We start from the raw sequence: 17,222 nt of genomic DNA on the forward strand, positions 1-17,222 counted from the left end.
CCCATCCCAAGCCAAATAACCGGCCACACCAGGAATAGAATTCCCGCCTCTCGGACAAAGGACCCTAAACACAGATAAAGGTTGTTTACTTACGTGATTGTTAAAACATAATTAAAAATGTTTCAAATTGATAAGAGTAAGATGCTTATTAATCATGGTTAAGTAAACTAAGATAAAACCTTGAATAGGTGACTCTCTAAAATTTTCTTAAATCGTGGTTAGTATTTTCGGAAGGCTTTAGCTAAACTTTGTTGAATATATTGCGACTATATGTTTCATTGCATGAAGAGATACCTAATTATATTGAAAAAGTCCTGCAATACGAATTGCATGGTCACTAGACCAGTAAGAGGCCAATAGCCACTAGGCCTAGGGTAATCTATGAGGGTACTAAAGACGCAGACTTACCACGCATTAAATATAGTTTATTGTACTTAATTGAAATTACTTGTTGAATAAGTTGAATTATCACGGTCTTTTGGACGCCGTTTGGTCAGAAAAATTAATTTTACGATATTAATTTGAAAATTGGAACTTGAAAATTATTTTAATATTTGAACAAGTTATAGAAAATTGCAAGAAAGTTTGATAGTCTAATGGTCTAGCTTACCCTCTCTAAAAGCGTATGACGTTCCTAATCTTGCTGGTCCATACCATCTTTTGCGAAAAGTTAAAACAGGAAGCTTTTCATTTTATCTTTTTTTTTCACAAATTCATGGCGCCAGCTGCATTTACGTATCTGATTTGTCACTATTTTTTCACATCGCTCGATCCAAGGGTCTAGATAGATTTTGAATCTTCTTTTGAAGGAGTCGGAAGAGAAAACTTTAGGAGTAGCGTCCTCAAAGAGATCGTTCCAAATCAGTGTACAATGTGGAACGAAATTGTCCTTCATATTATATGTTCTAGGTGTATCATGCTTAAGATAATTTGACTGAGCCTGTATGCCACCGCTTCTTTCTTGTCGGTCGGAGAATGGGGGCAAATCAATAGAACAACTCAGTTTATTTGCCCTTGCACTTATCTATGTCAAAAATCCTATATGGTTTAATCAAAAAATGGATTAATTTAGCTTCATCGATTCCACGAAATTTTTGACGCAGGAGAGGAGGGGCAAAGCCCTCGAATCGGAAATTTTTCTCTTTTTACAATAATATCTTATCTATTTTAAGCAATTCTTTTTTGTTTGCGAAAGTTGAAGAGCTCCAATCCTTCCAATGGTGTTACATATGTTAGAATTTCTATCTATTTTATATTAAATTTTCTTTTATTATTTGGAGTTGAAAATCTAATTCTCTTAAAGTTTCTTTTATTTAAAGTAGTTTATGTGCCTAAGTACTTATACATAGTTTATTATAATAAGTCTTATTTTTCTAGGCTATTCATATAGTAGCTGCAACCTAGTATATAGTGAGCCACGGCACATAGTATCCAAAACTTTAAATACACTTTAAAAAATTCTTCTAAGGAAAATTTCTTCATTTAAAGGTGCTTTATGAGTGTTGACCTTCATCTCACTTTATCGTAAAAGTAAAGGTTTAATTCGGACCTTCGAAAAAGAACTTGAAAATTAAAATGAACTACCACCATTATAATCACCAGAAAACCGTAAACTGGGAGTTTTCAGCCTCATCTGTATTCCATAAAATCATATCACAGGATGAAGGAAGCTAACTAAGCAGAAATAAAACTTTGTCAGAAACAGCTATATTTATTTACTGCTGAATTCATCCCTTACTAGAATCTGCTAAAGATTAGTTTACTAAATTAATAAACTTAACTCACTAAATTAATCCACAAAGGTTAATTTACTGCGTGTGAATGATAACATGCTATCATTCACGATTGTTCTTTTGGGACCACCTGGGGAGAAACACAATGCAGGTCATCCTTGAGTATGATTGGAAGAGGTCACAAGAAAGAAAGTAAGGAAACTGGGACTTAATTCCACGCATTAAAAAGGGAAGCTTTGCAAAGATTGAAATGGAAGAGGAGCGTGCACAACTCTATTGGTTTGAGGTAGCTTAGTGCTGCAGTAAGTTGTTAGCAGGAGTAGTTCTAAGGAATAACTGAAGCCTGTTCCATTTCCGAGACGGAAACAAATCGTCCACAGTTGTGGTGAGAGGTCGTAAAGAAAGATTTAAGCGAAATTAAAACTTCGTGTAAGGGTGTAAAGAACTGTGGTGTAGCTTTGAATAGATTAGGATGAATGAGAAGCGCACGTAGCTGTGTTGGCTTCAGGTGGTTTGATGCTGCAGTGAGTTTTTACTAGTTGTATTAGTAGTTGTTTCAATCAATAAAGGAAATCGAGGCCATTGAAAATTTAAACAGCTGTCGTATATATGTTACGGTATACGTGATTGAAAATTGGACTGGTCAAATATTCTTTAGGGTCAATAATAGAAAATAGGGCACCCTTACCTAGGCCCATAAATATAGGTGGAGGAGGAAAATGGCTTCTCATATGTAAACTCAATGGGGACCACCAGTGTTTGCTCACGTCCTGTGAATTTCAAACCTTGTCCCAGTAATGGGTTAAATTGCATGACGATACAGAACACCATCGTGGGGGGATCCTCTATAGTATGACAACTGTAGCAGGGCGTAGGATCAAGGTCTATGAACAAAGGCCTCTGCAAAGTGCTGCCTTGACCCTCTTGGGGTGAATGCAAAACTGGGGATCTTGTGGTCAACTCTATTCACACTTGAGGAGTGGCACACCTAGAGGAAATTATTGTCTAGAAAATGAAACAGCGTTCGCACAGGAATCTGATTAAAGGACAGTTATTTTGCCCTTCATCTGGTTTGGTAGGGGTTTTTGGGCTGAAAAACATCTCCCTAGCTAATTTTTCTGCTATGGGTTACCTTCCCGTAGTAGCATAATATTTAAAGGTATAAATTTATAATAATTCGAAGGTAATACGCTTGAGACTCTGTGCAGGATTACGACTCTCGTTGATAGAAGAACAACGCAAAGTGCTGAAAACAATTTTGTGACCAAGATGAACCCAGGATTACATAAAACCTCTATTCATTCTGTTGGTCCCAGTGACTTCTGGCTGTCCGATTCTATGCCAGCTTAAGTGCTTCGGTACGCATTTGAGAAGATGTGCTGGAACCCATCACGTACAGGTACCCAGGATTATTGCTTTTCCTGGGGCCATGATAATTTCAATAATTTAAAGAACAAGAAATTAGGAACTTGGAATGTTACAGCATTGAAAAATAACTACCGTATTGACATTTTGACTGACGAATTCAGACGATTCAAAATAGACTTTTTAGAAGTTTAAAAACTCATATTCCAGGGGTAGGAAGCATGAAATTAGGTGATATTTATTTTTTTATCTATTTATTTTTAACCCATTATACAATACAAAGTTAAACAGAGACGGAGTAGAGATAAAGTGACAAAAAATTAATATTAGGAAGAGAATAAAAGACACAACACAGCTATTAGAGCAATTTCTAAAGAACATCTATAAGCTACTGAACAACTTTTACATACATACAATTTTAAATATCATAGGCAGCGCAATAGTGCTACCTAAGTAAAGAACGATGTCGGCACAAAAATAATAATGTTTTTCTTACTAGTACTACCACTACTAACAACTCATTCAGCACCAAGCCGCCTGAGGCCAACACAGCTACGCACGCTCCTCCTCCACCCCAATCTATTCAAAACCTCCCTTTTTACACCCGCCCACGAAGTTCCCATTTCCTTTAAATCTTTCTTTTTGACGTCCTACCACCCAAGACGGGTACGACCTGCTTTCCGTTTAGCCCTAGATGATTGGCCGAAAAGAACAATCTTCGGCAATCTGTCATCCTTCATCCGCACAACGTGCCCTAGCCACCTCAACCTTTCTTTCATTATAACCCTAGAGAGCGGTATTGAACCACATTTTTCGTATATTCTATTGTTTGAAATACGGTCAGTAAGCCGGGTACCCAGAACAATACTTAAGCAATTTCTCTGGAAAACATCTAGCATATCTTCATCCACTTTTCGGAGCGTCCATGCTTCAGAGCCATATTTGACCACTGTTATTACTGTAGCTTCTAATATTCTAAGCTTGGTTTGCAGACTTATTTTCCTATTCTTCCAGACTTTTTTAACTGTGAAAAAACACCCTGAGCCTTGGCTATTCTATATTTAACATCTTCACTGCTCCCACAATCTTTACTAATAATACTACCGAGGTAAGTGAAGCTGCCCACCTGATCAATCTTTTCATTACCCAACGTCACCTTTTCATCTTCACTTGTTCCAAGCCTCAGTGACTTAGTCTTCCTAACATTAATTTTCAAACCAATTCTAGCACCCTGAACTCGCAAAACCTCTAAAACTTCATTCATTTTGCTCAAACTTTCATCTAGGATGCTTAAATCATCAGCATAATCTAAGTCCAGGAGAGTTTTCCCACCCCATTATATTCCGTGGTCTCCCATTGCCTTTCCTGTGCTCCTTAAAACAAATTCCATCAAAATAATCCATACAAAAGGGGGATAGAACACAACCCTGCTTAACTCCTGATTTAATACACAACCAGCTGCTAACCTCATTTCCTACCTTAACTGCAAGCAGTGTTATTCTCGTACACAACACTAATCATTTTAATGTATTTGTCTGGTATACTATACAATGATAAGACCTTTGCTAAAACTCTTCTATCAACAGAATCAAACACTTGCTCATAATCTATAAAACTGAGGACCAATGGTGTTTGAAAACTCAGGCACTTCTCAATTATTAGCCTAAGAGTGAAAATTTGGTCAACACATCCTCTACCTTTTCTAAAACTGCACTGCTCTTCTCTTAAAACTTCGTCTACGTCATCTCTGAGTCTAAAAGGCATCATATTACTAAGTAATTTACTACCTACAGAGACCAGACAAATGCCTCAATAATTACCACACTCACTTTTATCACCTTTCTTATAAAGTGGCTTAATTAAGGTTTTCCTAAAATTGTTAGGTATTTCCCTTTTTTCAAAAATCATATTCATAATCTTCAGTAACTTATTTCTAATCTCAGAGCCACCATATTTAAGAAACTCATTTACCACCCTATCAGCACCTGGAGCCTTATTATTTTTTAATCCTTTCAGTACTGTCGCTAATTCTTCCTCACAAAACAAAACTTCCTTCACATCCAAGGTATCACAAACTTTTTTATTTTCCTCTATGTCTTTCCCTGCAACTCTCTCAGTTAAGCAAATTATCAAAATGTTTGACCCATCTCTCTTTAGTTTTTTCTTATAGCTAATTGCGACCCCATTCCTATCTTTAACTGGGACAAGTCCGGAGTGACTACTCCCTCTCAATTTTTTAACCTGGCAGTGCAATATTTTACTATTATGCGGTCTAGCTGCATCTTCGAGATCCTCGGTAATCTTATTCATGGTCTCCACTTCATACCTTCTTAGTTCATATTTTAATGATTTCTCAACTTTCTTTACATTTCTTTTGTTTTCATACGATCTATCACTCAGATATTTCTTGTACAAGTCCTTTCTCCTTTCTATCAAACATAAAGATTCTTCACTAATATTCTTAGCTGCAGTTCTAGCTTTCTTCCCTATATACCTTCAGCAACTTCACAAATTATTTTTCTAAAATTATTCCAACCACATTCCACAATATCAAATTTTAACTCTCAAGTTTAGTATTAAAATTTTCCTGGAACGTTCTCTCAAATTGTCATCCTGGAGTCTACCAACATCATAACTTTCCGGGAGGTAGTTACCCTTCCGATTTTTCAGCTTTAAATTAACCCTTGACACTACCAGATAGTGATCTTTACTTTTAACATCAATAACAGCACTCCTATATACCTTAGTATCTTGTATTGACCCTGCCAGTCTTCGGTTTACTTTAACATAATCAATAAGGTTAGCTGTCTTACCATCACGTGAATACCATGTTAACTTATGAGACATTTTATGACCAAACACCGTACTGGTTATAACTAAATTGTTATACTTACAAAATTGCAAAAGTGTGTATTCATTACTGTTTTCTTTTCCTACACCAAATTTACATAGGCTGGGATACCATCTATCCCTGTTTCTACCAACCTGGGCGTTAAAATCTACCAGTAATAACATAATATTTCTACCTGGGACACTGTCTATTTGCTCCTGTAACTGCAAGTAAAATTCATCTGAGTCACTAGTATCTCCGCCAGTCGGTTCTACAGGATTGTATACTACAATAACCGATACCCTGAACTTTCTAGTAATAAAATGAGCAATTAGTATTCTATTATTAATACCTTCCCAGCCTAAACAAGACTTAGCAGCTTCCTTATTCATCATGAGCCCTACTCCCCCATGTACCCCATCCTTCCTGCTTGAGTAAATAAATGCTATACCGCCTAATTTAATGCTTCCAATCCCTGAGATATGAGTTTCTGAAATTCCTAATAAATCCAGTTCGAATCATTTGAATTCGTCAGTCAAAATGTCAATACGATAGTCATTTTTTAATGTCGTTACATTCCAAGTTCCAATTTTCATGTTCTTTAAATCATTGAAATTATTTTCGCCTCAAGAAAAGCAATGATCCCGAATACCAGTGCAGGACGGGGATCACATATCTTCTCAAGTCTGCACCGAGGTGCTTAAGCCGGCTTATAACCGGACAGCAAGAAGTTCCTGGGACCTCCATGAACGGAGGCTTTGTGCAATCCTGGGTCCATCTTGGTCACAACATGGTTTTAAGCACTTGGCGATGCTCTTCTATCAACAAGAGTTGAAATCCTGCACAGACAGTCACAAGCCTATTACCTCCGAATCATTATATATTCATGCCTACAAATATTTTCCTTTACCTTTACCATGCCTACAAATATTATGCTGCTACAGGAAGGCAACCGATAATAGATAAATTAGCTAGGAAGAGGTTTTTCAGCCCAAAGACGCCCATCAAAACATAAAAAGCCCAGAAAAATAGTCCATTAGTCAGAATCCCGTGCGAATGCTGTTTCGTCTACTAGGCTATAATTTCCTCGAGTGGCTCCACTACTCAAGTGGGAATAGAGTTGACTGCAAGGTCCCCAGTCTTGCGGGTACCCCGGAAAGGTCAAGGCAGCCCTTTGCAGAGGCCGTTGTCCATAGATCTGGATCTTACGCCCAGCCGCAGTTGTCCTCCTATAGAGCATCCTTCCGCGATGGTGGTCTGCATCACCATGCAATTTAACACACTACTGGGAGAAGGTTTGTAACTCATGGGACTTTAGGACAAACCAGTGGACCCTTTTGAGTGTACATTTGAGGGGCCTTCTTCCTCCTCCGCCTGTATTTATGACCCCGGGCGAGGGTGCCCCAGTTTTGTTATGGAACCCCAGGGACAAGGTCCCCCCTTGGTCCGTGCCTCCTATGGAGGTACCCTACATATATGAAGAGCGTTCCCCTATCGCCACCTGGGGACACACTGAATGGCCTGGGAGAGGCCACGAACATGAAAATGAAATTAATTTAAAATATTATGTTTCCTTAAACATGGGAAATGGTATAGTCTTCTGTATGACTTTTTAAACATCAAATTACTATAGGGAAGTATGAACAAAGTTATATAGAAGACTTTTTGGTTTTCTTATTTAATATAACTCAACATTAAATTGTAAAACTAACTTCTAGCCGAATTTATTGATTTACTTTAACATTAGCCTGTAAATCTAATGTAAAAACTAATTTAAAACTAATGTGTAGCCTGTTTTATTGATTTACTTCAAAATTAGCTTGTAAAAATAATGTAAAAAACTAATGTAAAACTAATATAAAGCTCATTTTTAGCCTAATTTATTTATTTACTTCAACATTAGCTTGTAAAATCGGCTGAGAACCACTGCTCTAAGGTATTGAACCAAACTACAGGAATATTTGCAAAAGGTTGAATTTGGAATTCCAGTTTATGTCTAACTTCAATCTCAGGAGAATAAATAATCAACTTTGGTGAAACCCCGAACTTGTATCCTGCATGTTGGTTTAGGATATTTTGTCTTTCTTGGATTGAAGTTCCCAATATTAGCAAGTGTGATTTCCATTCCAATCAAGAACCAAGGGTCATACTCAGGAAACAAACTGATTGCTCATAAGCTATGGTATTCCCTTATTTCATTAAGAGTTTAGAGAGGGTTTTTTTTTTTTATTATGAAATGCAACTGCTTTAGTTTTAGGTACAAAAAAAGACAGTCTAAAAGCTTCGGGAAGGAGATGCATATCATCTATGTTTTCCTGAATGGTATTCTGAAGTAAAGTTACATACTTATGTTTATTCTATACTAAAATATCATCATCAAATTCCCTATTTTTGACTGACTCTTAAACCTTAGTTTTAAAACTTGTAATGCAAATAAAAGAAGATTCATGACAGTTCCATGTAGAAAAAAGTCTTCAGAAGTTTAAATGGGAAGATCTTTCCATGCAGGAATGTTTCGTGGGGGAAGGGAATTTTCCATTAAGTGGGTACCAGATTTCCCAGCATTATTTGAAAAACAATCAGAAAAAAAAAAATTCCAACTGAAAGTCGTAAGGAGTAATATTAAAACTTAAAACGAACAGAAATCATAATATATATGAGTGGGCTCACCCTCCCCCGTCAAAACCCGGCCCCCCCATACCAAAATTTCTTTTTTTTATTTCATAAGAGCTAATTCTCTTTTTTGAGCATTCAAATAAATCTTTCCTATCCAGAATAGTTAGTAAGCTAACTACTGCTACTAACAACTCACCGAAGCATCAAGCCACCTGAGGCCAACACAGCTGCGCACAATCCTCCTCCATCCCAATCTATTCAAATTCTCCTCTTTTACACCCTCCCACAAAGTTCCCATTTCCTTTAAATCTTTCTTTATGACGTCCTCCCACCCCAGACGGCGACGACCAGCTTTCCATTTAGCCCCAGATGGTTGGCCGAAAAGAACAATCTTCGGCAATCTGTCATCCTTCATCCACGCAAAGTGTCCTAGCCACATCCACCTTTCTTTCATTATAGCCTTAGAGAGCGGTATTGAACCACATTTTTTGTATAGCCTATTGTTTGAAACACGGTCAGTCAGCTGGGTACCCAGAACAATCCTTAAGGAATCTCTCTGGAAAACATTTTTTCCAATTTTTTCATCAGCAGGAAAGAATGTAGTAAGTATAGACTGTCTTGATTTGTAGGCCTAGACTAGGATAGGCTAGGCTTTGATAAATATTGCTATTTTTTTCAATTTGATTTGGGTTTGAGGTTAAAATAAAAACTGCTGTGGTGCAGTTAATCATTTAAAATGGTATTTAGGAGATTTAAAAGATTTCTTAGGAGATTTTTGCAATTTAACTCAAGATTTAAAAGGTGCTTTATGAAGTTCAAGCAAGAATAAATTTAGATTAGGATCTAACCTACTTTGATACATCTAAATATATAGTTTGAACTAGTTTCACAGCATCCTCTCGAATGAAAAAGATTTAGGATCATTGAGAAAAAATAAAGACTAAGTTAATTTCTTTGGCAGTGTAGTAGTTTTATATAGGCTAGCTTAGGGATATATCCAGGACCATTAAGGGAAGATCAGGTGCACGATGCATGAAAAGAATATAAAATAAGGTATCTAATGGTAATTTGTTTTAAGTTTATTAACCTATTTTCTCATATGAAGCTGCTGATCTATTATGCTAGCTTGCATTGTACTATCATTTCCCATGATTGGGTTCAGTATGGGCTATTTAAGGCTATTTGTTTTTTCTCAAAATGATGAAATTGTACAGTATGACCTAAGTTTTGATTGGAAAAAATATTAGAAAAATACAAAAATATTACAAGGAAAAATAATTGCAAAGTTTTGTTTATAGCATTGGCAATAGGCTATATATTTTAAATTATATTACAACAGCACTTTATTTACATTTCCAACATGTGAAACTTATATTTAGGAATAATTTTTTATTTTAGAAGTGACTTAACTTTTTTAAGGGAATTCACAACAGACAGCATATTCACAGTAGGCTTCAGCAATTTTTTCTGTGGTGTCTAAATATATTTATATGGATTTGTTGACACAGAAGGATATATCCACTACCAAACATTAATAAGAATTTAAATAAAGGATAAAACCATTTAGTACAAAGATTTCAATGACACAGTTACATTATCTTTATTAACAAGAAAGTTTTCAGATTAAAGGAAGATAGAGCATATTCCCCTATCCCCTATATATTCACAGACATGCTGAGCAAAGCAGTAGCTTTTTTCTCTATCCTTGCTTTGTTCCACTTACTGTTGGCATAATTTTTGTGTTTGATACCGTGAAGAAATTGATAAAAGTTTGTTTGGTAAAGCATGCAGGACGTATTACAAAATAGATCTTCTGCTTCAATGAAGTACAACAATATTGTTTTCATCTTCATGACTGCTATATCCCAATTTATAAGGTTTTAAAGAAATGCAAATACATTTCTTAAATTTTGAAAAAAAACTTTGATATGGTTTAAAATTCTACTCAAATAACAGAAATTGTATTTTCAGAACTAAAGCCAGAGAAAAGAAATGGATAACTTAAAATTAAGGTGAAATGTTGTTTTGTCAAAATTTCAATAGCCTTAGAAATGTCATTCTTACCCGACTCCAAAAGAGAAATGACAGGGTACTATATACAAAGAAAAATAGAATTTAAGCACTAAAACTTATTTTCGCTATGAATAATCAAATCAATATGATAGCAGGAAGACATCTCTTCGTTCACTATGCATAAGAAAACTTTCAGCAAGGGTAACAACGGATAAGTTGGTGAGACAGCTAGGAAATTTTTAAATATCATTTAGTTTCTTACACTTGATACTATAAAAAGGATGTCTTTTACTACCACGATTTGCACACTTTATAGGGGCAGAACACGGTTGCTCACGACTGGAGGTATGTCCTCCAGGACATCTAACACACTTTGCCGCATTTTTACAATCGGAAGCTACGTGTCCACAATGTTGGCAATTGTAGCAGCCTTCGGAATAAACAGGAATCTCTCTATCCAACAGAAATCACATACGATCCAAACACCGTGTCGGATTGCAGAGAAAAGGGCACTTTCGGTCGGAAATTACATTTTGAAAGTTGACGAGCTTCCAATTAGGATAGCTCTTGTGCATTCTTGTGAGGCAGTTTTTAAGTCTTTTTCTGCTACACAACTAGGTATCCCTTTCACAACGCCGATAAAGACAGGCTCGGTCAATTTTGATCTTGCATTATGACTTTTCAGGTTTTTGCAATATTTTCTGCCAAAACCGGTCGAAAACTTTTATCAGCCAAAGACATTTTTGATGACTTGATACAAACATCAGTATCGCTAATGCCACACTTCTCAATTAACTGAATTATTTCCATGAGGTTTAATACTTCAGGTTGATTAGCCACAACAACCGAGAACAGTCTTTTCTCAGAAATGTCCGCTATCTCCTTGTTCGCAAATACAGCACCTTTCACGGATGATTTCGTTCGCGTTTCGAATTTTATGTTCAGTGCTTCTTCCAACTTGCGTTCGATTTTTAACAGCCGGCGAGACATATCTGCACGTGCCTTAAAACTGGGTTCGGGGACCTCCAAAGGATCATACATATAGAAAACCACCTCACCTCTAATATTCTTTTCTCGAAAAGGACATAGTAGTCGTGTAGTTCACTAATTGGTTCTTCCTTTTTACCGTCCTTATGGGCATTTATCTGACCACCAGCTTTAACTAAACATTTTCTCGAGTTCAAAATCGATACTGTTTTGTAAAAATCACAACGCACAGATATTTCTTATCAATTTCCATGTCATTGTCACTGCATCGCGAAATATAGTTCTGCAATCCACCCCAGAATACTTGCATGACGCCAGCGCAGAGCAGAATATAGCGAGATGCTCACTTGTCCAAGTAAACAAAGATGTTGTCACAATGTATTATTTTTATCCTTTAGACCAGGGCACTTCGTATCGAAGGTGTTGTCATAGAACTTGGAAAAGGGCTCATTCGATTGGAAATTGAAGTAGCTTGTGCTCTTTCTAATAGTCGAAAGTGATTGGAATGCAACTAACACCCCTTCCACACCCACCTTTTCCCCAAAAACATCCAATGAAAATTCGAGATAGCTATTTTTTTCAGAGTAGTTGATTTCCAGATAGAAATTATGTTTTTGAGGAGGAAACTCCCCCACAACCCTCAGGGCAAGGGTTTTGCCAGTTATGCCCTGGGGGCCTATAAGAACGATGTCGGCACAATGTATTATTAATTATTTTGTTTCCTTTAGACCAGGGCACTTCGTATAGAAGAAGTTGTCGTTGAAACTTCCAAAATGGGGTCATTCAATTAGAAATTGGAGTAGCCTCCAGCTGCCCTTTTTAATAGTCGAAAGTGATTGGAAGGCATCTAACACACCTTAAACTCCCAATATTTCCCAAAACACCTCCTATCAAAATTTTGAGATAGCCATTTTGTTCAGCGTAGATTATTTTCAGATAAAAATTATGTTTTTAAGGAGGACACTCCCCCTCATCCCACAAGGCAAGGGTTGTAAGCCACATATCATGATGAATAAGGTACTGTTATTTCTTGCTTATGCTGGGAAGGTATTAAAAATAGAATATTAGTCACTCATTTTACGAATAAAAAGTTCAAGGTATCAGTTATAGCAGCATATGTCCCAGTAGAACCAACTGACGCAGATACTAGAGATTCAGATGAATTTTACTTACAGTTACAGGAGCAAATAGACAGGGTGCAAGGTAGAAATAAGGTGTTATTATTAGGGGACTTTAACGCCAAGGTTGGTAGAAATAGGAATAGATAGTATCCTAGCCTAGGTAAACTTGGTGTTGGAAAAGAAAACAGTAATGGATACATACAGTTGTAATTTTGTATATACAACAATCAAGTTATAACTAATGCGGTCTTTGGTAATAAAATAGCTCATTAGTTAACATAGTATTCACCGTGATGGTAAAACAGCAAACCTTATTGATTATGTTATTGTAAACCGAATACTGGTAGGATCAATACAAGATACTAGGGTATATAAATGTGTTATTATTGAAAGTAAAAGTAAAACTATCATCCGGTAGTGTCTATCATTGATTTGAAGCTGAAATTCTGGAAGGGTAAATACCTCCCAAAAAGTTATAATGAAGATAGACTCCATAATAAGAATTTGAGACAAACTTTCCAGGAACACTTGAATACTAAATTATAAAGAGTCTAAAATTTGATAACGGGGAAGATAAATGGAATAATGATTGGAAAACAATTTTTGATGTTTCCGATGGTGTCTTAGGGAAGAAAGTTAGGACCACAGCCAGAAAAATTAGTGAAAAAAGTTAATATTCAATAGACAGAAGAAAGGACTCGTCCATGAATCATCTGAGTGATATATGAGGCAGATACAAAAGAAATTAAAGAAAGTGGAGAAAATAATATAATACGAACTAAGGAGGTGTAAATTGGAGGCCATGGATAAAATTCCCAAGTATCTGGAAGATACAGTTAGACGTAATGATAGTAAAATATTGAGCAGGCATGTTAATAAATTAGCAGAGGAGGAGTAGTCAATCTTAATTTGTCCCAGCTAAAGATAGGAACCTTGCCACAATTAGTTTTATGGAAAGAGTTAAAGAGAGATGAACAGAACATTTTGAGGATATGATAAACCGAGACAGAGTTGCAGAAAAAATATGAAAGAAAATGAAAAAGCTTGTGATACCTTATGTGAAATAAGGTTTGTTTCATGAGGAAGAATTAGCGACAGTACTAAAAGGATCAAAAAAGAATATAGCTCCAGGTGCTGATTAGATGGTAGTTGACTTTCTTAAATATGGTGGCTCTGAGGTTAGAAAAATTTACTGAACATTATGAATATGATTTTTTGAAAAAAGGGGAGGTACCTATCGATTTTAGGAGAACCTTAATTAAACCACTGTGTAAGAAAGGTGATAGGAGTGAGTGTGGTAATTATCAAAGCACTAGTCTCATCTCTATAGGTAGCAAATTACTGAGTAATATTGCACTTGTTAGACTGAGGGATGCTGTAGGCAAAGCTTTAAGAGAAGAACAGTACAGTTTTAGAAAATGTGAGCAATGTGTCGACCAAATATTCACTCTTTGATTAATGATTGAGAAACGCCTAAATTATCAAACACTTTTGGTCCTCAGTCTTATAGATTATAAGCAGTTAATAGAAGAACCTTAGCAAATGTATTAGTTTCTTATGGTATGCCAGACAAATACATAAAAGTGATTAGTGTTATATACGAAAATAGCGCTGCTGCGGTTAAGGTAGGAAATGAGGTTAGTAGCTGGTTTCTTTTTAAATCACGAGTTAAGCAAGATTGTGTTCTATCCCCTTTTACATGGATCATTTTGATGGATTCCGCTTTAGAAGAACAGGAAATCCAATGGAAGACCACGGAATCAAATAGGGAGGAAAAACTCTCCTGGACTTAGATTATGCAGAAGATTTAAGCATCCTAGATGAAAATGTGAGCAAAAGCAATAAATATTTAGGGATTTTTAGAGCTCAAGGTGCTAGAATAAGCTGAATATAAATGTTAAGAAGACTAAGTCAGCAAGGCTAGGAATAATTCGATTTTCAATCGAATGAGCCCTTTTCGAAGTTTCTACGACAACTCCTTCGATACGAAGTGCCCGGGTATGGAGACAAAAAAAATTAAAATTTTAGGTAATCATTTTGTTCAAAAATGTTGAAAGGTCTCCAGCAAAATGTTGAAAATTAGGCTTCTAAAGTTAACATTTCACCCAGAGCTTCCAGGTAATGGCCTTAAATTATGTTAATTACCCTTTGTTCAGAGATAGGTTTTAGCAGAAAACGGCAGTTGTTTTTGATTTGGTTTTCACAAGGTTATACTCTCAAAAAACAACACACATCTACACACATGAGCGTAGTGCACTGGCCTCCCAGGCCATTCAGCGTGTCCCCAGGTGGCGATAGGGGGCTATCTGCATATGTAGGGTACCTCCATAGGAGGCACGGACCAAGGGGGGACCTTGTCCCTGGGGGTCCATAATAGAATCTGTGGCACCCTCGCCAGGGTAATAAATACAGGCGGAGGAAGGAAAGGCCCTCGATGGCCATCAAAAGGGCCCACTGGTTTGTCCACAGGTCCCATGAGTTGCAAACCTTCTCCCAGTAATGGGCTAAATTGCGTGATGCAGAACACCATCGCGGGAGGATCCTCTACTGGGAGGACATCTGTGGAAGGGGGCGGCTAGATCCAGATCTATGGACAACGGCATCTACAAAGGGCTGCCTCGACCTTTTTGGGGTACCTGCAAGACTGGGGGCCTTGCAGTCAACTCTAGTCCCACTTGAGGAGTGGTGCCCCTCGAGGACCTTATAGCCTCGAAACCGACGCAGCATTCGCACTGGAGTCTGACTATTGGACACGTCGTCTGGGCGGGTTCTGTTTGATGGGCGTCTGTGGGCTGAAAAACCTCGTCCTCGATAATGTATCTATTATGTGGTGCCTCCCAAGAGTATAATAATATTTGTAGGCATGAATATATACTGAGTATGAGGTACTAGGCGTGAGACTGTCTGTGAAGGTCTTCGACTCTTGTTGATAGAGGAGCATCTCCACGTGCTGAACACCATGGTGTGACCCCGATGGGCCCCGGAGTGCAAAAAGCCTCCAGTCTAGGAGGTCCCAGGTGCTTCGTGCTGTTTGGCTCTCATCCTACTTAAGCGCTTTTGTATGGATTTGAGAAGATGTGTGATCCCCGTCTTGCACTTGGATCCAAGATTATTGCTTTTCCTGAGGCGATAAGAATGTCAATGATTTCAATAACACGAAAATTATAACTTTGACTGTTATGACGTTAAAAAATGAATCTCGTATCGACATTTTGACTGACAAATTCAGACGATTTGAACTGGACTTATTAGGAGTTTCAGAAACTCATATCCCAGGGGGCGGACACATGAAATTAGATGAGCTAGACTTAATTTAGTCAGGCCTGAAGTATGAGGTACTTAGACAGTGAGTAGGGCTCACAGTCAACAAAGACGCTGGTAAGTCTTGTTTAGGCTGGTAAGGTATTAATAATAGAATACTAATTGCTCCTGTTATGAATAGAAAGTTCAGTGTATCAGTTATAGTAGTATAAGCCACTGTAGAACCGACTGACTGATACACTGGTGACTCAGATGAATTTTACTTATTTACAGGAGCAAAGAGACACGGTTCCAGGTAGAAATCTTATTATATTACTCTAATATTTTAACACCCAGGTTGGTAGAAATAGGGAGAGATTGTCTCCCAGAATATGTAAATTTTGTGGAGGACAAGAAAACAGTACGTTATACAGACTATTGAAAGTGTGTCGTGTCTAGTGTTAATTAAAAGCTGCTATATCTGACGGGTAACTACGTACCGGGACGTTATGATGTTCGGAGACTCCATGATGAGACGGTGAGATAAAATTTACAGTACCAGTTGAATATTAAACTTGAGTTTAAAATTTGATCATGTTAAATATGTTTGTGATAATTTGATGAAAATAATTTGTGAAGTTGCTAAATGTGAAGTAGGGAAGAAAGATAGACCTGCATATAATAATATGAGTTAAAAAGCTTTTTTTTTAATAGAAAGGAGAAAGGACTTGTAAAAGAATGATCTGAGAGAGAGATTGTATGAAAACAAAAGAAATCTAAATCAATTTTATACAGAATTCAAATATTAAATAAGTATGTGTGAAGTTGAGGACATGGATAAAATTGCCGAGGACCTGAAAGATGCAGCTAGACTGCATAATAGTAAACTATTGTAATGGCACTTCAATAAAATGAGAGGGACAAGTCAATCCTGAATTGTCTGATTTAAAGATAGTAATGTTGTCTCAATTATTTATACTTAAATATCTAAAGCGATATAGGCCTAACATTTTGAGAACTTCATTAACCGAGATAGAGTTGAAGTAACAAATATAGACGAAACTGAAAAAGTGTGTGAGACCTAGGATGTGAATGGCTAGTTGTTGTGTGAGGATGAATGATCAACATTACTAAAAGAAATCAAAAATAATACTTCTCAAGTTGATGTGTAGGTTATAAATGATTTTATTAAATATTGTTGTATGTACGTTATAAATAATTTATTGTATGTTATTAATAGGATTTTTGAAAAAGGGAAGTAAATAACTATCGTATTAAAAATAAAATATTTTAACTAAATTAATAAACTTTATAAGA

The 17,222-nt window shown here is 36.7% G+C and overlaps 1 protein-coding gene across 2 annotated transcripts in view; it reads right to left on the reverse strand.

Moving 5' to 3' along the window:
- The window catches only part of LOC148938343 (xyloside xylosyltransferase 1-like), a 114,372-nt gene that overhangs the window by 669 nt on the left and 96,481 nt on the right, over positions 1–17,222 (reverse strand). The gene's annotated exons all lie outside the window — the stretch shown is intronic.

The sequence above is a fragment of the Artemia sp. Qi Xiang Cuo genome, unplaced genomic scaffold (assembly GCF_049724085.1).
Source record: "Artemia sp. Qi Xiang Cuo unplaced genomic scaffold, ASM4972408v1 HiC_scaffold_3386, whole genome shotgun sequence".
NCBI lineage: Eukaryota > Metazoa > Arthropoda > Branchiopoda > Anostraca > Artemiidae > Artemia > Artemia sp. Qi Xiang Cuo.